At 44.1% G+C, this 24,215-nt stretch overlaps 1 protein-coding gene across 3 annotated transcripts in view; it reads right to left on the bottom strand.

The window, feature by feature from the left end:
- ANGEL1 (angel homolog 1) overlaps positions 1-24,215 on the bottom strand; it is a 109,768-nt gene that overhangs the window by 26,695 nt on the left and 58,858 nt on the right. Inside the window, exon 1 of one of the 3 annotated variants that reach the window (XM_064714456.1) lies at positions 4,882-5,007. The exons of the other annotated variants lie outside the window; for them this stretch is intronic. The gene's annotated coding sequence lies outside the window, so the exon portion shown is untranslated. Of the gene's footprint in view, positions 1-4,881; positions 5,008-24,215 lie in introns of those variants that run through there. 3 annotated transcript variants of the gene reach the window in all.

The following is a 24,215-nucleotide window of genomic DNA, read 5'->3' as shown; positions in this document are numbered from 1 at the left end:
CAATCAAACATTTTCAGGAATCATTAATCAAAGCAGCCAGCACATGCTCATCTTCAGCACCACAGTACACTGGAAACTACTGGTGCCTTTCAGCTGCCTGTGTGTTGTTTTTCTGGACAGGACTGACAGTGTCAAACATGCAGAAATGCCCAAGCTGGCTCCCTCCAGGTGCTGCCTGACCCCAGCACTGTTTGTTAGGCCAGACATGGTGCTGCTCCTGAGGCTGCACTGGCAGTTCCCCAGCCTTGGCATGCGCTTAAGCCATGCCAAATGGCTTCAAAATGGGTTGTCAGCCCTGGAGAGAGCCAGCAGCCTCAAAATCAGCTCAAGCTTTCCTGCTCTGCATTCCCAGGAGTAGGTCACTCTGCTGCTGTCCATAGTGCCAGGATGTCTGAATGGCTTCATCAGAGAGCCACCCCACATCCATCAAACCCTTGGTGCTGAATGAAAGCTAATAACCAGCTGCACCCTGACTGGTTCAAGACTGGATTTGAGTAGTAACAGTCAAGAGCTTATTGCACAGCAGATGATTAGCTCGTAGATGGATCTGCAGAACAGTGGGTCTCAAGTTTCCAAAAAGAAGTTGAAAGAATGCATTGGCAAACTATAAATAAACTTTAGGGGAAAATACAGTGCTTTAACCTTTCACAATGACAGAAACAAAAGCTTTCATAAATTTCCTGAGCTGCCTTGACACTTTCAACAATTAAGTATATAACTAACATAATACATGAACAATTCCCCTGTCATCATGGGTATGAACAAAATCATAGTCATGTCTTTAAGAGCTCAATCAATCCAAAGTAAAATTTAGAGGAATAATTTACAGTGGCATCAATAATATTTGCATTGACAGGTTACTTTCTAACATTCCAAACCCCTGAATCAGGACACTGTGCTACTGCCCATTCAGTATATGTTAAAACATAAAACTTGCAACATGAACTCTGAAATGCTGAGCTGTTTGAAATTCTTAGGAAAAAACAAATGTCAGGCCTTCTTCTGCTGACTGGAACTTCTCAGGATTACACAATGAAACAAAGAGCTTTCCCAAAGGTTCTGTTCATCTGAAGACACCCGACCCCTTCCCAGAGAGGATCATCTTTCTTGTGGGCTATAAAGCTCCATTGCTGGAGATATTAATCCTTTAAGGTCTTGGGTGATTCTGATTTTTATTTTTCAGAACTCTATAGCACATTGTGGCCATAAACTGTTCAACTTGCAGTCTGTGTCTTAATAGAATGGAGAGGAGACCTGTCTAGGACTGTCTCAGGGATGAACATGAATCACTTGAATAGCCAAAAATAAGAAGTCTTTGGTAAAGACATTTACTAATGAACACCTATCTTGCACTAAGCTAATTTCTACACAAATTAGTAGATCGTTTTCTGTCTCAAACATGGAAAAAGAGAAAGATGAACACTTATTTTACAGTTGGATCTCCAGGAATTTCCTGAAAGTGAAGAGCAGAGATAGCAGAAGGCACCATCCTTAGGAAAGGATGGCTAATGTATTTATGAACACAAGATAGGCTTTGTTGTTCTCTGAGTGTCCACACTGACTGCACTTTCCTTGCCCTATGTAGCACAATGAGTTGATGAATGAAACTTTCACCAAGTTGCAGGATTTGATGGGTCAAATGCATCCTGAACTAGATGTCATCTACAGTAAGGTCAAAGGCTGTATCACCAAGATCCCCAACAGCATCCAAATCCCATGGAAGTGATTCAGGCAAGCTACTGAATTGTGTTCTTAGCTCCTGTACACAGTACACATGCTGTGGACACTTGGAGGGATGGAGGTTCAGAGGGGTAAGTTTTCCTTCAAGTGAGAAATACAGCCAAATTCCTTCAGAAAAGTAAATACACAAAGAGAATCACAATTTTCACACATCTCAGAACATAGACTGACTAAGCAAAGCCTTTGATTTTCTGGAGAAGGTATTTCCTCGGGATCTTAGAGCACTGAGGGGAAAAAAAAGAATGTGATACTTGCTTGCTGCGTAAAACAAATTGATTGATTTCAGGTATGATCCAAATGAGTGTCCATCCTCATCACAAGCCTATCCCAGCAGCTGACTTTCATAAAACACTTCTCTGACAGTTTTGCTTTAGCATCAAAATTAATGTGCTTCATAAAAGTAGGATATGGCATTACAAGAACAAGGTATTTTCCATCTGAAATAGATATTGCTCAGCTTTTCAATGTCTGCAGTTTCCATGGATAGCAGGAGATGGTGCTGTCCTCCTTTCTGGAAGCCAACACAAGCAATTGATGCTTGCTGAGCTAAATAACACTTTTGCACTACCAGCTTCACTGTGTTTCTTAACTGCTGTGCAGATTTTCAGCTAATTGGGTGAGAATTAGCTGTGGATAAGGCTTCAGATGAACTTAAGCAAAGGCTTGCGCTGTTAGCTCACATCAAACAATGCTGCTGTGCTTCACAGCTAGTGACACTTGCACTACTATGCTTTGCAGCTTTTAATAGCCATTCAGGTATTCAGGTACCCTCATTCAAACGGAAGCAGAATTCAGAGAAGAGTAACTAAAGTGATCAAAGATCTGGGGGACAGAACTGTCTTGATTAGACAGCCTAGCCAAGCAGTGGCTGCTGGGATGAGGACCAAATAAGCATATGCAATTATAAGGAAAAAAAGCCAGGTTTACTACTGAGTCTTGTTTCAAGGTAGGGGGAGAAGGAGATGTAACTGAGAAGAATGGAATTAACCTGAACAAAAGTCCTTTGTTCTGACAAAAGTCTAACTGCACAAGAAGTTGAGAACTCATATCTCTCAGTGATGGGCTGAATAAAAGCTGGGTGATGGAAGAATAAGAGGAGAGCTGGAGGCAGGTATCAGTGGCTGTTTCATGGTCATGCCCGTGTTTCATCTCTGCTTCCAATAGAACTCTTTGAAAGAGCACAACCTACAACTCTGACAACTTCTTTGGGAATATTGATAAGGATGGAAATATAAAGATTCCTGTGGCAGCCTTCTGGAAAGCCATGATGCAAGTGTGCCTCTGAAAGCATGGCCAGAATCTCTTCTGGTAGGGTACTGCTCTAGGGAAATCTCTCTGCTGCAGCACAGCCAGCAGCCAGCTTTGCTGGTGACATCAGCATGCTTCTGGGTCCCTTCCAACTCAGACTATTCTGGGATTGTTAAGGATAAAAGGCAAAATTCACTCATAGCAAATGCTGAGCCTAGAATGACACCAACAGAAATGCCATGACACCCAATAAATAGTGTAGATAGCATCAATGATAATGGACCAACTTCAGAATATCACAGACAGCCACTGTTTGTAGAGGATACACAGGATATTGATAGATTCTTATGTCTTACTGCTACAGGCAAGTGAAAAATAGGCATCTAAACCCTCAGCTGTACAATTGAGTATACAGTTGTCTTCCTGCCAAAACCACTGTGGTGCTTGGGATCAGCAGCAATGGTCAGCCAGACATGATGATCTTTTGCAAAAACAAGAAGAAGAAGAATAATAATAAGAAGAAGATAATAATAATAATCATCATCATCATCTTTTTTTAAATGCTTAAATTGCCTCCTCACCACCATTCTGTATTTTTTCTGTCTCTCTTCCTCCATGCACCAGGCTATCTGCTCACCTATTAGAACACAGCCAGGCCCCACTCTGATATGGAGAATTTTTCTGCTTAAAATTAGCCAGGTTTCCTAGCACTTCCCCTCTTACCAACAAAGCATCCCACTGAACTGAGTCCAAACTGGTGAACTAGTGCACAATCTTGACTGGAATCAGACAGCAGCTGTGCATTACAGGTGAATGACTCCTAGTTTGCCTTTTTTTCTTTAATTCAGCTTGACACCAAATAAACATAACCTTATTCATCTTAGGATGTGAAGGGACATATGTTTTTGGCCAGTCCACTACTTATGCAAATAAAAGGTAAATGAAAAAAACACCCTGAATGCTTAGAAGTTCTGTTGAATCAAACTACAAGTCATATTTTCCAATTTGATAAACTTGCCATGAGAATCTCGCGGGAATCTCAGGGCTGAATGGCATTTTCATTCATCCTAAATCTATGATGAGAAGCATCAGCTCAACACTATCCCCCCTGCAGCCAAAGATTTGCAAAGACAGCATATCTGTGCTGTCAGAACTTTTCTTCCATCCTCAGGGACTCTTGGTTTTTTTCCTTCTCTCTGATTTCTCTTCTTAGGAGACCTACTTTTCCCTGGAAATCCACCTTCACACTACAGAACTTATCATTCTCTTGAAAGTGCACTTCCTCAGTGCCTGTAGCAATCATGTCCAAGTTCTGAGAGCTGAGCATTCAGCAGCAAACTCCCAAGAGGTTGTCAGTTGCTGCAGGCTAAACTGCTTGTCATCGGACCCAAAAGTCCTCCTAGACTTTCAGTCAGTTCTGACACGTGACTCATCAGCTGAAAGCCCTGTTAGTCATGCCCAAATATTCCCATCCCTCAGCACATATATGCTGCAGTCTAGTTTTAAAGCTAGAAGCAATGGGTCAGTTTTGCTCTTAGCCTCCTAATGTTTTCAAAGAGAAGCAAATTAATTTGTTGGGTCCAGTCTTTATTCCTTAACAAATAGCAGTACCACACTAAAAGCATCCATGCTCAGGTGCTAGATGTGCTTTAGCCTGGTTAACCTTCATTCAGAGGTTACATAGGATCCCCAGTACTTCAGGCACAACTTACAGAACTGTGGTAAAGCAGATAAAACTGTTGAAACCCGGTGGCCAGAAAAGACTTCACCTGGTGTCCTTAACATGGCAGAGTTGAAATAAGGGAAAATAGATATGGATATATACATATACCCCTTATCTAGCTTCTTGATGCATTTTTAGCACTGTAGCATGTATGAAATTGTAATATTCACCTTGCAGAAGAGCCAGAAGAGTTGTGATCTTTGCTGTCCTTACTGTTCCTACCTCAGGCTGTCTCCTCAAGATCCTCTCAGCAGCTTGAAGATATCTGACAGAGAAGGTTCACTTTACTAGAATAATACTCATTCACTTCTTTTCAGTCAGTCACTTAAAAGACCAGGAGACAGCATAGAAGCCTGTGGAAGGGGAAACAGAGGAGGAAGAAAGGGAAGAGACATAAAAATGAAGCAAGGAAGCAGGTCAGGCAATGCAAGATTGCATGAGAACCACTGAAAGAAAGCTCAGAGTGGCACTGAGCTTGGGGAGGCCCAACACTGAGGACCTGTGATAGTCTAAGTTATTGAATGTAAAAATGAAGTCAATGTTCCATTACACAGCAGGTTCCTATACAGTTTGGTCTTTTTCCATTAAGGACGGATTGGTCCTTTGAACCTGGTTACCAAATCTGTCTTGCTCTGTATGCTGACAGTGATGAACTTAATTACAAAGATAAAGGCAAAAAGTGGGAATTGGGAAATAAAAACACTCATATATTGTTATTATCTCCTTTTGAGGTAAAGCACATGGACAAACATTGAGGTAAGGGCCACCAGTCATCCCCTGCCACCTTAGCAGAACTGACACAGGGACCTTTGCAAGAGAAAAAAAAATAAATTCATGAGAAACTACAGCTGGTGTTTCTTGAAAAGTTATGGGTGATAGAAATTTTCTTTAATGTCTCCCTGGAAAAAATATGTTAGAAAGATGGGAGACATACAAATTGGCTTAGACACCATACCTTTTTTAAACCAACAATAAAAAAATACATTTTACAGTTCTTAAGAAGTAATTAAAGCCTTGCGTACATTAATACTTATTTTAAAATAGAATCTAGAAAATGTTAATTTGTACAGGAACTACATTTTGCCATGTGACCAACTGCCAACACAGACTTTACAACAAAAATCTTGACAAACTGGGAAATGTTGGCCACTTTGGGAAGATCAGCTTTTGGTGGAAAGAAGCTAGTTGTAATCTGACAAGTCTCTCTTTCCCAATGGAATTCCCACGTAGAAAAAAAAATCTTTGAAATATTTTGAAACCTTTGATAGAGTTTGAGTGGCTCCAGTGCCTAATCAGAGGTCAAGATGATGTTGGCATGATGACATTGGTGGTATCTGCTCAGTATTCACCTTCAGAAGGCTTTAGCTCATTACCCCAGCAGGTCTGTGTCCCCTGATGCCTCTTCCTCCTCTGGTGACTCTTCCAGAATTGCCTTGCAATTGCAGTCAGTGCCACCTTCACCTATGGAATTTGTGGGGGTTTGAGATGAAGAATCAGAGCAGCATTTGAAATGCTGGCCAGTTTGCACATGCAGGGGTGTAAGACTAGGGGGTTTTCTGTTCTTTTCCTAATCATTCCTGAAAAATCATTACTGATTCTTGACTACTGCTAAACACTGAGGTACATTTTCATAGAAGCTGTTGTGGTTAGGGTTGGCATGGACCCCAGACTGCAATCAAGCCCCAAGCAGCAACATGCTCACTCCCCCACTAGTGCAGTCAGGGAGAGAACTGGAAGGGTAAAAAGCTAGAAAGCTTAGGGGTTGAAATAAAGACAGTTTAATAGGGAAACCAAATGCCACACATGTAAGCAAAGCAAAACAAGGAATAGATTCACTGCTTCCCATGGCAGGCAGGTGTTCAGCATAGCCAGGACAGCAGGGCCCCATCGGCTGGAACAGCAACTTGGGAAGACAAACTCCTTCACTCCAAACATCCCTTCCCTCCTCCTGCTTCCCCCACTTTCTATACTGAACATGATGCCACGTGGTCTAGAATATCCCTTTGATCGGTTGGTGTCATCTGTCCCCGCTGAGTCTCCCCCCAGCTTCCTCACCAGTGTGGCAGTACGGAAAGCAGAAGAGGTCTTGGCTCTGTGCAAGCCCTGCCCAGCAATAACAAAAACATCTCTCTATTATCAACCCTGCGTCCAAGACAAATCCAAAGAACAGCCCCTTGGAAGAAAATTAACTCTATCCCACGCCTAAGGAACACAGGAGCGCACACCAACCCTGCACTGGGGCTCGGGGAGGGCGGGAGCGGCCGGTGCCGTTCCCGGGGCCGTCCGAGCCCTCAGCCCCAGCAGGCCCCGCACGCCGCGCTCGGGCCCCGGGCTGTGCAGTGCCCGCGCCGGCCGCCAGGTGTCAGCACAGCCCCGGCCGTGCCGCCGGCGGGCCCGGCACAGCGCGGCACGGAGGCCTCGCCCGGAGCCCGTTCTCGTGGAATCATGGAAAGGCCTGGGTGGGAAACGAGCTGAAACATCATCTACTTCCAATCCCCCGCCGCTGACAGGCACATCTTCCACTAGATCACGTTGCTGAGAGCTGCATTCAACCTGGCCTTAAACACTTCCATGGATGGGGCATGCACAACTGCTCTGGGCAACCTATTCCAGTGTCTCACCACCCTCACAGCAAAGAATTTTTTACTGATTTCTAATCTGAACCTATTCTCTCTCTGTTTGACATAATTTCCCCTTGTCCCGTCACTACATAATCCTACGAAATGTCTCCAGTAGGTTCCCTTCAGGTATTGGAAGGCCCCAATTGGGTCACCCTAATGCCCTATCTTTTCCAAGCTTAGCAGTCCCAATTCTTTTAATGTTCTCTCAAAGGAAAGGTGCTTCATCCCACTAATTAACTTGGTGGCCTTCGTTTGGACTCATTCCAACAGGTCCACATCCTCCCCGTGCTGTGGAGCCCAGACCTGGATGCAGGTGAGGTCTTACCAGAGCTGTTCTTCCCCCAGGTACCTCAGTGCTGCTGTGCTGTGAGGAGCTGCCAGCAGGAGTGTGGCTGTTGTTCCATGTTCCTCCAGCACCCTGCTCCACAGGCCGGTGGGTCAGCAGTGGCTGTGGCACATTTTGTGCTGGACTCAGTGGGGTTGTGGTTGAGGGACTGAAGATACTTGACAACTGGTCCATACAGGTGTGGCAACTCTGTTATTGCTTGTTGGCCCACATGTGTGATGTGTCACTGCTGCAGGACTGTCTTAGTATCTCTTGGACCCACTGAAGTTACTGCAGCTGATTCACAGACCTGAGTGTAGATAGTCTGCCTTTCTGGGGCTGTTGTTTGAAACAGGTCATGTCCAAGGATGTTCTTCAGTGGCTCCAAGTCTGTTGACCAACTGTTCACCATTCCCTGGCTACGGCGGTGAAAAATATCTGTGCCTCTCTCTCCCCCTCAGTCCCAAGAAATCCGTTTTTTAATCCTTTTTTTTCAACCTAAGAGGCATAACATGAAATACCAACATATGCAGACTCAGAATTAAGGCCTGAGAGTTGTGAACATCCAATGATTTTTTATTCGCACCAAAAAAAAAGTGTTTTGGGTTTTTTTTGTGCATGACACACAATTATTGTTACATAAAAGAAAACAAGATTTGTAGCATCCCAGATTTTCCTTTGAAATAAGCCTCCTGGCTTATCAGCAGGCAGCTGATCTAAGGTCATTTAAGCTGGATCAGGAATAAGAAGTTTTTCATGTGCTTCCAGAGTGGAGAACAAGGAAGAGAGAACAATGGGATCTCACGGTACCTGATGTCAGAGAGTGAAGGTCCTGCTTCACTGTCCTTACAGCACTGTTTGTTGTATAGGAAAAGAGTGAACTTTGGAGTAGAGGCGTAGCACATACATCCTCTGTTCAATATCTTTGGTGTTTTCTTCCCACAGTGTCTTGGGCTTGCATATGTTACACATGGATCTTTCTCTTATGCAAAGTGCTATTGTGTATTAGTCACACATTACTATTCCACTTAGGTTTGCACAGAATCAGATGCCCAACTAAACTGATTTGTTCAATAATCACACTCAAGTTTCTAGATTAGCTACAGCCAACAAAAATCTTCTGTAAGAAAACAACATAATCAAATAGAGATGGGAACTGGCCTGCAGCAGGTGTCACTTTTATTTATCTGAGTGTCCACTTAAACTCCAGAGCAACACCAATGTGGCAGCTAGATTGTACCTTTATACCAGGAAAAATCTGCAGGGAGATTGGATGGTTCCTTTCAGCTGAAGAGTTTGAGACCACATTTTCATTCCAGAAGGGCTTGATAAATAAAAATTATTTATTTTGCCAAACACAAAATCAAGAGATTGAACCTCTGGGAAGGAACTAGATGCAACCTTCTGTCCTACTATGTGGCCTGATGCAACTAAAATTGAGAGTGAAGATTTTGGTCACATGCAAGCAGTGTGGTAGAGGGATGTAGTTGCAGTTTGTATTGTACAGATCTCTGAGCATTCTCAGATCAATAAAGCTTTTTTAAGCTTGGTGGCAGCATTTGTCCCCTTGCTGGGAATTCAGGGATAAATTCTGGTAAGACACTGAGCAGGGGCAGTCAGGGAATGGAACATGAATTGCTCTGCTGATCCTGCACCTGTGAAATGGCGCAGAAGGAAATGGTTTGCTAGCATAAATTAAGGCAGCTCTGAGACTCATCTAACATACCTCAGGAATTCAGCCTGCCAGCACAAAATTAGACAGTGTAAAAAGCTGGCTAAACTCTGCATATCTTCCATAGCTTCTGAGAGTGACACAGCCAAGTGACACTGTCAGAGCTCTTCAATATTAGAAAGAAAATAATACTGTTTAAGTAATATGTTTTGAAAACACAACATGCACACCAGGGTATTTAATGTGTTAGCTAGTTTAGATGAACCTTTGGCTATCTTGCAAGGAAAACAATCTTTTTGTAATGAATCCCATCCAGCAGAAAGAGATCCAATTCAGACTAATTTCCTAGGCACCATCACAATGCTTAGGACAACATCACTAATTAGAATCTTTGGAAATCTCAGAGTAAGTATAAAGACTAATCTTTTATGACAAACTATCTCAGCTTGCTCACAGTGAAGACCTTTGATCTGTCTAGCTGAACTGGCCTAAGGGTTTTTGGCTTTTAGTTGCAAAGTAGAAAACTCACAGGCTGCCGGGTACACTGATCCCAGTCTTCCTCTTTTAAACTTGGATCAATAGTTCTTTGTTCCAGTAGCCTCCCATCCACATAGGGAGTGTTCAGTGTGTATCAGTGGACATGTGCCCTGTTCAAAAGGGTGTCTTGCAGCCATGCACAAAATCAAGCATCATAGGACTGGGAGCATGCCATGTACAAGGTACTGGTCAGTGCAACTAAGATGCTTCAGGCCCCTCAACTGTTACAGTAAAGTCACAGAATCTGAAGAGATGATGGAGTGAAAATTTGCAAGGACAAAATTTAATTTTTCAGCATGAAGCAGCAGATTCAAGTTAATTGACTGCTGCTAATGGTTTTTACAAGACACTGGTAAAGGTCAAGATCATAATAGACATTTCAGCTCCTGAAGATTTATGTTATAGTTGTTCTTCTTAAGAGGGTGAGTCCTTATCTGTCAACAATACTGATGCTCTTCCATAGTTTCTTAACCCAGAAAGCTCAACCAAAAAGATTTCATTCTGAATTTGGCACAACAGAAAATTCAATCAAGCCATAGTCCATGCCTCACCACCCTCTTTCTTGTAAGCTGCTGCGATGGCAGTCAGATACATGCTACAGACCTGACAGATTGCTCTGGTAGCCCTCTCTCTTCCAGACGTTTCATGAAAACCCTCACTGACATGCAATTAGCTGCGCAATTCTCAAGGGACAAATATGCCAGCTTTCACAGCCTTATGGGAAGGGGATACCCGATCATGTTACAGGAGGACAAGAAAAGAATGTTCTGCCATGTAACCTTATTCACAGAATCCCTCTTTTAGGAAACATAGTATGTGCATTCCATGGTGGTCTGTGTTTCCATCTGGGGACACAGGATAAAGTGGTCATATAACGGAGAAGGTCTTCAGGATATGATCCTCCATAAGGGGCTGAGACTAGATCTAACCATGATCTTCCCCTGCGAGGGAAGACCAAGCCATTTCAGCCGTCTTCTTTGCCAGTGGTTTCTCCCCACCCCATCTTTTTGTGGCTCTGCAGTGGGAGCCAGCACACGGGCTACGGCCGCTGAGAGCTCGAGTAGCGAGCGCAGTTGGAGCCCGGGCGCTGCAGAGCGGCGAGCGGCCCTGCCTCGAGTCACCGCGGGGGCACGGACGTGTCCCTGCACGGGCTCCTGCGGGCCAGCGGCTGCGCCTCGGCAGCAGCAGGACACTTGCTGATTCGCCTTAGAGCTGCGCCTGTGCCTGCTTTCCCCCCTCCCCAGCGAGCAGAGGGCGCTCCGCCCTCAGAAGTGGGACCTTGGCACGTTCCTGGGATGTAGCTAAACCACACGCGCACATGGACACTCTAGGAGACAAAAAACCCGAGCTCAAAACTGCGAGCTGGGAAAGGCTGGTTGAAAGCCTGGGGAAGGCAGGCAGGCAGGCAGCAGCCGGCGAGGCGGGGCGGGCAGGGTGTGGGCGCTGCGCCGCCGAGGGCAGCCCGTGCCCGGTGCCCGGTGCCCGCAGCGCCCGGCGGGACACACCCGCCCACTCCGCATTGTGCGGCGCAGCGCAGGAGCCACAATGCCAGCTGCCCTCTGGGGGGATGGGGGTGGGAGGTGGGGGGTGGAGACAGACACAGGCGGAGTCAGGGCTCAAATTCTTGAACCTTTCACATCCTTTCTGTAATTTGAAACATACTTGTTCCCATGCCAGAACATTTTTTCTTTCTTTCTTTCGTTCTTTCTTTCTTTTTTTTTTCCTTTTTCTTTTTTAAATTCCTTCCTTGAGGCTGTGGAAATACATTCAGAGAAAAAAAAAAAAAAGAAAAGAAAAAGAAAGTAAGAAAAGAAACGAAGGGAAAAAGCAAGCCCACTACTTATCCCAGGCTCCAAAACAAAACAGAGAAACGTGAGAGCCCGGCCCTCCCCAGGGACAACTGCTCGAGGGCTCAGATTTCCTTTCGGAGGGGTCATGGCTGCTGCAGTCACGGGTTTGGAACGCAGCTGGTCCTGCCTGCAATAAGGAGAAAAAAATGCCTGCTCTTCTGCAAACGGCATTTGTCTCCTTTCGCTTCACCAGCTCATTGTGCTCAGACGAAAGGAAGCCATTTGCAAAACGCTTGGGGCACTGGATCCCCGTCATCTTCAGTGTGTCATTCCCCCTCACCACTCCCAGCCCCTTCCATCCACCCTCCCAGCTGGCCTGGGAGGGAAGGGACACATGTATGTCCCTCTCGTGTGCATTTCAGGTCACATACCTATAAGCACTTCAGTTTATCTCAGACAGTACCGTGATTAGTGTGGGGTATACACATATGACAGAGAAAAACTGGCTAAGATACTGTCTGAAACATTTTGCTTGTCCCTAACCACCCAAAAGGCACAAAGCAGCATGGAGTAGCACAGAGCACTCTCTTGCATCAGCTGGGCCCTACTGCCCACCCCTTTCTCCCTGGGCAAACCACAGCAGGTGATTGTGCTGGTGCAGCAGGAATTTTTGTTTGCTTTGTGTAAGGAAGTAACAATTACCAGTGACAATAAATGCCTCCTCGAGTCAGAAGTGACCTGAAGTTCTGGAGTTGCATACAAGCAGTTGCAGTGCAGCTGCCTTGCCACTGCTGGAGCAGGGCCACTAAACTGACAGAAGAACCTACCCCTCTTTCCTCCACTCAGGGAGTCACACCCTGATCTTTCGAACCAGAAAAACAAGGATGAGGAAAGAAGCTTTCATGTTTCACTGCCATTATCATAGGTCATAACTGTGTTAATGTGCTATCATGCTGTTTACATGTGTATGAATATGGATGGATGTGAACAGCCCTTAAGAAGGCATGTGATTTTCCAGGGGAGACTCAAGTGGACACACAGACATCACCTGAAGCAGCTGGATGAGTGCCTCACCAGGATTCACCTCTGTACATGGGGGAGAAGCCATGCAGAGGGAAGGGCAGTCCATATCCACAGGATACAGTCCTTACTGTATCTGATAGTAGTACTGATGCTGTACTACTCTGTCACAGCCCCTGGTCTGCAGACCCAAGGACAGCTGGGGAACTTGGAGAGTATTTATGTGTTCCTCAGGTGTATAGCCAGAGAAGAAGGTATAGTACTCTCTAGAAGACAGAGAAGGGGCAGATACATTTATTTTATTGAAAGGGACAGTGTGACATTTCAGGGTTTCCCCATAGCCTTTCAGCCATGTGCCCCAGGTAGGACAGCAATTAGGTTATGCCCACTGGGGAACTCCTCTCCTTAATCCAGCTCCTGGCACTACAAGACACCACACTGATACTGTGCAGATTGGCAGGAAACACCATGGAGCCCATGTGTGCTTAAATACTTCACATTACACAGCAAATGCTGCTCTGGCTGCCTGAAACACTGCAGCATTTGGTCTCTCTCTCTCTCTCTCTCTGAGAAGATAAAGCATCCTCATAGCTTAGCTGTGTTTATCCTGAAACCCTCAAGACAGTCTTTGTCTCTGAGCTGGTTATTTGGAGCTCACAGCTTCTGAATGTTGCCCTCACATGGAAGCCATAGTGCTCAGGGTATCCCTACCACCACTTTGTGTCCATCCTTTGCTCTCAGCCCGGATTCCAACTATTTAGCAATACAACTGTAGCTGAGTGTCTTGGTAATCACATTTCTATCACTGTGCAAATAAGCCTTAGCTACAAACACAAACGCTCTGCTGATTTTTTCTTAGGCATCATGGATATTAAAGGGTTATTAGTGCTCTATTCAAGACTATGTTGGCAGTCCCCACCCTTCTCTAGATTGTTATGCAAGCCCAGTTGGAGTTGCTATTAAATATGAAACAAGACCTCAGTTAAATATGTATTAAGTTACAGATTTCTAGGGTGTTACCAACTTTCTAGAGATACCACATGTGACTCACTGAGCTAGATGACAGACTATGAAATAAGTTATTTCATCTGGTCATATTTATCAGAGCAGGTTTGTCCTGCCTTTTTTTACAGGGATCACTCATAGGTAGCAAGCAGGCAAAATAAAATCTGTTTTTGCAGGTATTGCTTTCTGCAGTTCATTTTTACGGTATTCCAGTCCTACATACCTGATCATACCCTGGTTAGCTGACATGAAACAATTCAGTCCCCTCTGATGCAAAGATTTTGGAGGAAGACACCTAGATTTCTTTTGGTCATTATTCAATGGACAAATTCTGTAGATAGGACTCCTATCCTAATCCAAATGGTGTGTTAAATTATGGAGAAAAATCAGCACTTGTCATTTTTTTAGAAAACAAAATGTCCTGGAGCATGCTTTTCCTCCCTGGTTGCTTCCCTGTACCCATCACAAGTCCCAGGCACCATCTGTGAACCTCTGCCAGAGCTCCTGCCCTAAAACAAACAGCATGCCAAAGGTAAGTGGGCCAGAGCCTTAGTCTGCAGCTTGTCACTGTTGGGGTGTTGGGCACCTCTAAAAGGATAGTAAGTCCTTCAAAAAGGTAGCTGAAAATTCTCCTTACATGGGGAAATCTCTGTCAGATGCTAGCCAAGAGAGGCATCCTATCCATCTGGCTGTACTGCAGAAACAGGTGGCATTTAGGCCATAAGCCAAGAGCTCCTTAGCTGTTCAAACTGGGGACCTTTGTATCCTCAAGACTGAAGGCAAGTAAGAGAAGCTCTTATCTTTCTTTGTCCCTGTATCAGATCCTAGTCTCAGGGCATGTGTCTGGGATAGACATGCCAATAGCTGCAGACAGAAGAAACCTTCTGTTTTATAAATACCAGCTTCCACCCAACTGCCTCTTACATACTAGGCTGGTTTTTTATTGGTGAAGTGAGTTTGAAGAAGGGAATAGGACAGTAAGAAAATGCAGCCCACAGTCAGAGGCAGTGAAGTAAAGACTAACATGACCTCGAAGAACACAGTGAGACTCTCTGCTGACAGAACTTTGCAGGGCTTGAGAGGGGACAGGTTATAACAGGCTGGCTGGAGTCACAGAAGCGCCAGGAGATGGAGGGGTGCAAACTTGGGAGCATATGCTCTTCAATTACTTCAGCCTGTGCAAAGGAGTGTGCACAGCTTCAGGAGGGGTGAATGCAGGGGACTGCTGTAGTAGACTTGCCTTCTCTGCTAACCTCTAGAAACTGGTTTCTTTAGAAGAGATAAGAGCACGTAGGCAGACTTGAAACGAGGACAGGAATACTGAACTCAGCATGACTTCTAATTGCTTGTTCCAGACACAGCCTGTGACTCCATTCCAGGCTCTGGGAAGACCAAAGGACAATTTAGCCACACAGGAGGGATCCTCCTGCATCCTTGAATAACATAGAAGCAAGGTCCTGGGTGACAGCATGGCTGAGGGTGGCAGGGATTCTTGACCCTTTAACACTGATTTGCAATTAAACATTTTGGCTCATAAGTCTGTTTCTGCCTCTGATTTTATCTTCTCTTTTAGAAAATGATGCCAATAAAGCTAAACTGTCTCATAGCTTGTGGATATCTGTACTATACCAAACAGCCCCCAAGGAGAGGGGTAAAAAAGGGTAAAGGACTAATATGAGTCTTTGCAAGGACCTGTGTTCATGCCAGGAAAAAGTATGATCCACAGCTCCAGATCAATTCCCCAGCCTGTTCCAGTCAACTGTGACTTTTGTTAATGCCTGTCCTGGGGCTAGAGGAAGGCAAGGCCAACAGTTCAGTTTGCTTTGACAGGACTGAGCCCTGCTTGAAAACACTAGGAAACCTCCTGAGTCAGCAGCTCACTTGCTCCTACTCTTGGAATAGCTGAGATTCCCGGACACAGTAACTTGACTCTACTTCTGGCTCAGGGCAGCCACAAGCTGAAAGGCAAAAAAAAATCCCCTCCTGGCCCATTAACGAGGCCTATTCTGGGTTCAGGAGAAACCAGTCTGACTGATGAACTCCCCTGGCTCAGGGGCTCTGGCTGGGGCTGGGAGAATTATTCTTTCCTTATTCAGCAGACAGGAGGATGTTAATGGAGAGCATATGGGAGGGGAGGGAGTAGTGTGGATATTGCTGGAGGACAGCCAGACTGCATCAAAGCCCCAAGAAGCCTATTCTCCATCCGGGCAATGCTAAAACAGGCCACGGAGAGACGAGAAATCCAGCTGTGATACGGGGGAGTTAGGAAAAAAACTCTCTGCCTTCCCCAGCTTTTTTACTCCCACTCCTGATGGGACAATGGGGCAGTATTGTCCCATAGTCCTGTAGGCATGGTATTCACAGTGGAAGCCTTTCTGGGGAAGAGCACACTTCAGCCAGGCACCCTGTCCTGAGAGTCATGCCACTTCAGGGAAGCAAGAACTGCCTCTGTGCTTGCAAAGTGCCGTATAATTTATGGAGCTATAGAAATGATGAATTACAACAGTCCTGCAGTATAGAGATGGAAAAGCCCTGTTAACTCCTCCAGCCCATCTCCCAGAGCTGATGCAGTACTGTTGCCTCTCACACATTTCCTGTGTTTGTCTGGACATGTTTAGAACAAGCAAGCAACTGAGGTTCATTTATTTTTCACTTCTTAATTCTACTTTAAAAATAACCCCCAATGTGATTAAGGTAGTGTGGATTACCCAGCCACTCGGACATGTCAAGAAGGATGGAGCAGGGTTCATCAAAGGTAGCCCACATCTGCCTTACTTTACAGATAAAATGGAGGACTGACTATTGAAGGCTTGGTCACAAGTTGAACTAAGAAACTTGCCATTAAGTAGGAGGGCAGCTAGAACCAACCCTGGTAAAAATTAGGTGTGTCCTTTTTGGCTCCTGGCAATCTTAATGTAGCCCTAACTGAGGCAAATTTTGGGCATCCATGATGCTTGGCCTTGCATCATTCACCAGATCTTAATTAGCTAAGGAGCCTGGCTTGTTTAGCCTAGTGAAGGGGTATATAATTGCAATCTATAAATAAATACTTCAGGGGATGAACACATGGGGAGGAGAAAAAAGCTATTTAAAGATAAAGGACAATGCTGGCACAAGAACAAATGGGTATGAAGTAGCCATTTAGGCTAGGGATTGTCAGGTTTCTAATGCTGAACACACTGATGCTCTGTGAAGGCCAATTAAAGGGTTTAGGAAGGCCAAAAGTCAAGCTGGTTTTAAGCAGCAGCTAAACACATTTCGTCAGCTGATTGCACAAAGTGGCTGGCTGTGCAAGGAAAGGAGCTGGACTTGGGAAACCCAGAAGGAATGTCCTGAGGCATTCTGGGCTGCAGTAAGTACAGGATGAGTTCTGGCTAAACAGCTGCAGGGCCCAGTAGGAGCAAGGTGGGAAAAAACTATTAGAAGACTAATAAAACCTGAAAAATTTCAACTGCACCTTCATAGTGCCTTCCAGTACCTGAAAGGGCCACCAAGAAGAATGGAGGGGAACTTTTTACAAAGTAATGTAGTGACAAGACAAGCGACAACAGTTTTAAAGTGCAAGAGGGTAGGTTTAGATTGCCTATAAGGAAGAAACTTTTTACAAAGAGAGTAGTGAGGCAAGGGAACAGGGTGCCCAGAGAAGATGTGGATGCCCAATCCCTGGCAGAGTTCAAGGACAGGTTAGAACAACCTGGTCTAGTGGAAGGCGTCACTGCCCATAGCAGTGAAAAGCAAAATAAATTAATGAATTTATTGGTTAATAAAGGGGGATTGGAATTAGATGATTTTTAAGGTAGGTGCCTTCCAACCCAAAACAATTCTATGATTCCATGGTGATTCTACAAAGCAGGCAGATTATAAATCCAGGTAACACTGAAAACTGAAACTAACCCCTCTCCAATGAGTAGGCTGGCTGGCTTGGTTTAGAGAGGTTTATGGGGACAGGAGGAGATTACGAACAACAGGCAGGGAAAAGTATCTGTGATTTGTTTGTGTGAAAACCTAGGCAAGAGAAAAGAAGAAAAATAATAATGATTGGTTTTCCTGTGAGCAGTTGAGGTAGGGAAGCCCTTAAATTTTATTTTACCATCCTCAAAGGCAAAAAGATCTCCTGAGCCAGAAAACCTTAAGCCATGAGAACATCTTGTCATGTTCTCCAGTGAAGTAACAGCTCAGCCTGACCTCAGGCTGAGACCAATACATGGTCTGCATGCAGGAATCCTTTTCTGTGAAGTCATTTGCCAAACAGACAGTGGGTATCTTTCCCCATTGCTCTCCTGCAAAACAGAATATGAGAGACCTTGACCCTTGATTAATGCATGCTGGAGAGGCAGATGTCCAAATCTTAGCTGTCTTATCCAACTGGAAGCTGTAACAATAAATCACATTCTCCAGTTTACACCACCAGTGCAAACAAGATAATGGACTTTATACCAGAGAAAGATCTGTTGCAATATAGCATTTTGTTTCATCCTGCTCCTGCTGAGAGTAGACGGACAGGCAGTGGAGAAGACACAGCTATACAACTGGCACAGACCTCTCGTACAGAGGGAGTTTTCCTGTGGGAATCTCCTGCCTGTTTGAGTTCTCTCTATGCTCTATAACCAGTGCAAAGCAAATTTAGCAGAGAGCAGAGAATCCATCTTAAAATGCCTTAGGGGGGACAGGAGAATACGGTATAAATGGAACTGCAGCGATGTCTCTTCTAATTCTTGTAATCTGTCACCTAGCTGTGGCAGTGATAGGTACTTTAGAAACCCACAGACAGTGTGAGTATGATTTGATCACATTAGTGGTGGCCTATGCATCAAGAGATTCAGAGGTTTTATTCAGAAAGGCATTAAAATAAAGATGGTTGTGCTTTCAAATCTCTTTTGTCTGGAAAGAGGTTATCTCCTAAGGCTGGCTTTACTCCTGACATTTCTCATTCTTTGCTTTTCTTTACAGATCAGAAATAGAACATGAAATGCCTTGTCTTGCTATTTTCATCATTCTGCAGTCAGTCTCAGCATGAATCTGAGGCTATGAGGGTGGGAGGTGATGAGCTGAGTCAAGTCTGAAATATGGTTCCTTGCACTAGAAGGATATAGATGTGGTTTCTGTGTAAGTCACCAGTTCAGGTCTTCTTGGTACTGAAAGGTGATGACTGTTATGCTCTGTGAGAGCTGTTGTGATCTCTTGAATTGAGGTAGAGGGTTTCCATCCAATTACCAGGTAATTTTATGCAGTAGTCTAGGAAGCTGAGAATTGTGTGAATGAAAGCACCAACGTGTTCGCTGGGGAAGAGCACACAGGGGAAGTTTGTCCTGTCACTACTTGCATTTTCCTGGCTGAATGAAGCTTTGATATTTTTCATCTCCCTTGTCTAAAGTTCTTGGCCTGGTAACCCTCATCAAGTTAAATCAACTATAAAGTTAGGAGAGAAGATGAAAAATTATTTTCCTTTGAGGGAGGGCTTTTATTTTAGATGCAAACAAACAGATTTTTTTTTCCTCTGACCTTCAAAAACCAATGAGAATTTTTTGGTCATTTTCACATTTTAAACTGACATTTTAATTTTCTTCACAAAAACATTTCAAACACTGAGGACCTCAGTAAATCTCTAAAGCACATGGTGAAAAGTGTTCATGCAGACCATAAAATTGAAACTTTGGATTTGTATGATTCATTCTTATGGTCAGTCATTGCAAGTTTTAAAGAATCTACCACTTCAGCCATCACGAAAAGGCAGTAAATCTGGATTATGCATTGAAAGTGTTTAGGGAGTCTGGGTATTTATACCACTGAAATGCCAAAATATTTTACTGACACTCTCCATTTTTTACATTCTTTCACTAGCAGTTAATTTTTTTTATGTGTACATATATATTTTCATGCTGACAGTTACATTTTGGCTATTATTAATTTGCAACTGGTTAGGCCTTCTCTCATCACATACACAGCACCTTGGGCAGAAGATAGTGGAAACCTTACAGATATGTGCATGGCCTGGGCTGAATATAGTTGGAGATACCTCTTTGGAAGCTCCCCAGATGTCATACACAGAATTCCTGGCTGTTTCCATAGCAGTGATTCACTGGGGTGCTGCTGCTAAAGAGCCTCTGTCAGCCCCTGGTGTCTTCACATGGGACCAGAGTTGTGAAAACATGAAGGAGAAAGGGGTGACTCAGTAGGGAATCCTTCTTCTGCATCAGAAGCACTTTAAACCACCAGAGAGATGCAGGCAGCTAGAAATATAAACTGAAGTGTCTGTGGGGTGTCCATCACGTGGTGCCATTAAGAGAGGTTCAAGTCAACCCTAGTACCCAAAGCAATACAGTCATGTTAACATAGCCCAGCTGGGCTCCTTAGCCTCTATTTTAAATGTATGCACTGCACACAGATACATTTATTTCCTGACCCAAATTAGGTCTCTTACTAATTTTGAGCATCTCTGTATGATACTGCTTGGTGCTATACAGGCACTTTCTACTTTCCAGTAGAAAATGTGCCAGGAGCACATTTTATTTACAATAAGAAATCACTAAGAAGAGGCCCTAGTCATCTTGTATGATATGGTAGTTATGGATGACTTTACTACAAACCCCAGGGAACAGTCTAGGTATCAATCAGTTTTAGAAAAAAAAAAAATAGAAATTCAGAGATTAGAAAACATTTGAAAAGTCAGCCCCTGCCAGATTATGGCACTAGAGGCCCTGCAGTGAACGCTTCCTTGCTCTTTGTCCTTGACTGCTCCCTCAAGTCCAAAATGCTGAAATGAATCAGCAGATCAAATGGCAGATCATGACTGAGGCCCTTTCTCCAGGCAGAGGAGGCCCAGGCAAAGCTGGCCAGGTTTAAAGGGAGGCTTCAGATTTGCCCGGAAGATCTTTCAGTACAATGCTGGGCCTTGCCATTCAAAAGCCAGAGGACATTATGTTTACTTAATGTTATATTTTAAAGCAGATGCAGATGGAAGACAACTGTGTTCAAGACCTGCAGTATTACACAAATGTTTGAATCATGTGCTGCTGACCCTGATGACAAGAAGTCTGCTCTGGCATAAGAAAGTCACTAATTCTTAGGTGCTGTAGTAATATCAACATCAGCAGGCTCATGCTGTGGGAAGACAGCCTTGTGTCCTATCTCAGGGCACTCTGTGGGGCATTTAAAAAATCCATACTGTAGCAATGGTATGGAACATAAGGGTGCTTGTAAGGGATCTTTCTTTATTTTCAGGCCATAGCCATACAATTTGAGCCAATACAGATGGCACATATAGCCATGTGGAAGATTTCATTCTTTCCAGCTGGTCCTCATTACCATTTGCTTTCAGTAATTTCAAGGAATACTGTAGCTGCCATTTCCAAGTCTCTGTCAGACTTTCTTCCAGAGAGAGGGATTCAGGCAGCTTTAGTTGTTCCATTTTTTTTTCATAAAGAAATCAGACTTCTTCTCATACAGTGTAATAAGGGCACTATGTCCCCAGGAGGGACTAATGCTCATTTCCTGGCTCAACACTGGGGGTAGGTAACTTACAGAAATAATTCTGCAATCTGCGACTACTGTTGCACTCTGGATCTGGCACTCTTAGGAGAAGGTTTGGAAATGAATTGCCTGTTTACAAAGGAAGCCCAGTGTAGTCAGGACTGGCTTGTTCTCTAAAGAGTACAGAAGGACTCCCACAGCACTACTAAAATAATAGGAAGAGTAACAGAGATTGCCACAGGAATGAGTCATAGGTGTGCAGAAAGCCCAAAGGAGGCACTGATTTTGTCAGATGCACAGAGGTAGCTGTCACCTCCTCCCAACGGCCACTCAGGGAGCGGATGGCAAGCAATGCACAGACAGCCATCTTGTTTCTAGTCAGACTCAAAAATCTTTGTTTGCAAAGTAAGAAGGAACAAAGATGTGTTGAGCAAAAGATTTAATTTCTCGGTGTCTATGGGGAAATCAACAGACAATGGGAAGCAACATAAAAAGCACATACATGAAAGACTGTTATTTAAAACCAGTTGACATAGTCATTTTCCGTGGAATCTGGCCGGCTGTAGCCAGTATTTAATTCAAAAATTCTTCAGGAATGAAGGTCTTTTGCAGGCCAGCTTTATTTGGCTGGGGTTGGGTTTTGCTTTTTCCCACATCCCGCCTGCTGAAGTTAGAGGTTGATGGCAGGGAGCCCGATTCCTCTGCCTTTTCCTGTGCCAGACACAGCCAGCCAGCATCACCTCTTTGTTAAATTGTCTGCTAGAACTGCTGTATTTAAGAAAGGCTGGTGTGAGGCAGGGAAGGAACAGGATCACCTGATCTCCTTCCTGAGAACAGAGCAAACATTACCTGAAGAATGATCAATAAGGAGTTGAAGAAGTTAAAGAAACCGCGTGTAGTGGGCTACGTATGGTCCCATGGCAGTAAAGGCTTTCCTGTCTGATAACCCATAAGCCATTAAGAAATGTCTTCTGTTTGTAAAAAAGAGGCTTTCTTGCACAGCAGACAACAGCAGCAAAACACTTTTTTCAAGAACTACACATGGAAAGTGAAAATAATGACAATTCTAAAGAACCTTTTTGAAGTGCTGACCCAAAAATATTACATAATAATTCTCTATCCCATAAGCAAAGTACAGCTGAACTAAGGGCACTTAGAAACTCTGCCTTTAAAAATGAGGAACACAAAAATTAGTTCTGCTCAAATGTTCAGCAACCCATAGCAGGTAGAAAATACACAGCAGGCTGGTGTGATTGAGCTACTCCCATGTAAAGCCCCTAACATGAAAACAGTAAGGTAACCAACCCAAAGCCATCCTTAAATCAATAATACACTCCACTACAGTCCTCTCTCTTGTACACCTCATTTGCTTTCATTCTGTCTCCTGGGATTCCTGTCATCCTGGGATGTTCAGCGCAGGTCTGCTAAAACTGAGGTATTGTCTCCTGTTGACTCTGGCAGGCAGGGGGGCAGGGAGCAGCTGATATGGCAACTCCAGATGTGCTTTTTCTATTCTTTGAAACTGTTCATCAGAAAAACAAAAAGCTCTCAGTTGCCATGGAGACAGTATCTCTGGCACTGATGCACGCAATGGGCGGCAGCAGCTTCCCGGCTGTAGAGACGCCCAGGAGCTGGGGCTTTAGCAAGGCACTCACTGCTGAGCATGCCCTGGAGCAGAGGGCTCAAGCCTGGATGGCAGGTAGGACTTGCCCGAGGTGGCCAAGAAAATGAGAAAGTGCAGGATCTAAGAATTTGTGGATTTTGCACCTGAAAAAGAAGTCAAAGTGGCGTTTAAGTGAATTTGGAGTCAAGGAAATGCTGCACAAATCCCTGAGAGGCCGTGCACAGAGAAAGCTGGTAGTCTCTTTTGAGATGAAAATGTTTCCAGAGATTTGAATTATTGTGTTTATAGAGATAATACTAGAAACAGTGGAGAAAATAAGCAAGATCGTTTTGCAGATAGAGATTTTTTTTTCCAGGAAAGCAGTGAAAACTCCATCTTTTGAATCACTTAGAACTTATATCTGCTCACAGTAAAGGAAATGATCCTCTGTTGGTTCCCAGGAGACACACGAAATGAGACCAATTAGGATTTCTCCAGCTATAAATACAAGGACTGTGCAAAGACATACTTTACCCTTATTATGTTTGAAAGTGAAAATGAATAGTGTGTTCCCCAGCTGAATTAAAATCAGGACTTGCATTAAAAAAACAGAGAAGATGATCTGTTCTGTCCTTAAAATCTCTGAAAACATGACCAAAACTGATCAGCTGGGAATACCTGTTATGGAGGCCAGTCTTAACAGTGTCCAGTTGATGATATCTCAGAGGACAATGAGAATAGCAGATAATCCATCTGGCCATGAGTACATTGCATTCTATAGGGAAAGAAATTTCACTGAACCAGGGATGTAATCTCAAAAATATGAAACTTCTACCTCTTGTGTAAACTGTATTTACCATATCTGATTACCATTTTTTTCCCAGGCAGATGCTGCTAGTGATCAGAGATTATCCAGACTGTTTTACAGCCCAGATCTTATAAATGGGCCACTTTCATTTCTGGTGTAAAATGGTACAATCCTAACTGAACTCACAGAAATTACTTGAATTATAACAACATTACTCTGTTTGGCTCTGAAGTGGGCAGTAGGACAAGGATCCACAAAATGTACAGAGTAACCTCACTAATAAAGATTAGGCCATGGGATTGCTAGAAGAATTGAGTTCTGGGTTGTCCCATGACACAGAAATAGATGAGACCTGCTGGATGTGCTCACAAGAACACTGGAAAAGGTCTGGAGTTCTGCCCACTCTCATCTACATTTTTCTTCCCAAACCAGTTGTGCTTCATTGCTGTTCAAGAAACTGAGAAGGGCTGCTGATAGGAAGAAGCCCTATTAGCAGAGACACCCTCCTGGAGGTGGTGAGGAATAGACATTAGGCTGCTGTCTAAATCATGCAGCAGTCCAGCTGGCCAGGGCTTATTCCTCCTGACATCTGCTTTCTGAGGTACTGCCATCCATATTAGATTCTGTCAAAAACCATTTTGCCACCAAGCTGA

Source organism: Zonotrichia leucophrys, chromosome 5 (genome assembly GCF_028769735.1).
Source record: "Zonotrichia leucophrys gambelii isolate GWCS_2022_RI chromosome 5, RI_Zleu_2.0, whole genome shotgun sequence".
Lineage (NCBI taxonomy): Eukaryota > Metazoa > Chordata > Aves > Passeriformes > Passerellidae > Zonotrichia > Zonotrichia leucophrys.
The sequence above is the reverse complement of the archived record's forward strand: the minus strand, read 5'-3'. Positions and strand labels throughout refer to the sequence as shown.